At 33.6% G+C, this 783-nt stretch overlaps 1 non-coding gene across 1 annotated transcript; it reads left to right on the top strand.

Annotated features, from left to right (window-relative positions):
- The first annotated feature begins 481 nt into the window (after positions 1–481).
- On the top strand, positions 482–586 carry LOC128247717 (U6 spliceosomal RNA). The gene has a single exon (XR_008264082.1). It is a non-coding gene; the product is annotated as a U6 spliceosomal RNA (small nuclear RNA).
- The last annotated feature ends 197 nt before the right edge of the window (positions 587–783 follow it).

Genomic DNA, 783 nt, shown 5'->3' on the forward strand with positions numbered 1-783 from the left:
ATATATATGCTTATATATATATATATATATATATGTATATATATATGTGCATGTGTGTGTTGCGTGTGTATGATTGAGTATGTATGTGTGGTATTTGAAAAAAGAAAGAAAACTATATCGAATAAAGAAACTCAATGGAAGAAGTAGATTTAAATATGCATCTTCAAAGGTGACATTGAATTGGAAGTTTTGCCAATGCTGTCTTTTCGAAGAGTAACGGAAATTGAGCATATGAATATATATATATGTAAAAGAGATTGATACTGGAGCGAGTTAGTTTCAATAAGAGTAGAGAAACCAAAAGAAACGATTAGAAATGGCCAAATATAGTGGCATTGTTTGGAGAGACAGCGGTAAAAGGAAAACGAAATATAGAATATGAGTTGGTTTAATAATTGTATATAATTGAGTGAAAATAAAAGATGCGAGCTAGAGAAATAATATTCTTAAAATTATAAACCTAGCAAAATACAGGACAAGTTATTGCTTCGACAATGCATATACTAAAATTGGAATGATACAGAGAAGATTATCATGGTCAATGCACAAAGATGACGCGCAAATTCGTGAATAGTTGTGCATTTTTCTACAGGCGCAGGAGTGGCTGTGTGGTAAGTTGCTTGCTTACCAACCACATGTTTCCAGGTTCAGTCCTACTGCGTGGCGCCTTGGGTAAGTGTCTTCTACTATAGCTTCGAGCCGACCAAAGCCTTGTGAGTGGATTTGGTAGACGGAAACTGAAAGAAGCACGTCGTATATATATATATATATATATATATTATC

The sequence above is a fragment of the Octopus bimaculoides genome, chromosome 4 (genome assembly GCF_001194135.2).
Source record: "Octopus bimaculoides isolate UCB-OBI-ISO-001 chromosome 4, ASM119413v2, whole genome shotgun sequence".
NCBI lineage: Eukaryota > Metazoa > Mollusca > Cephalopoda > Octopoda > Octopodidae > Octopus > Octopus bimaculoides.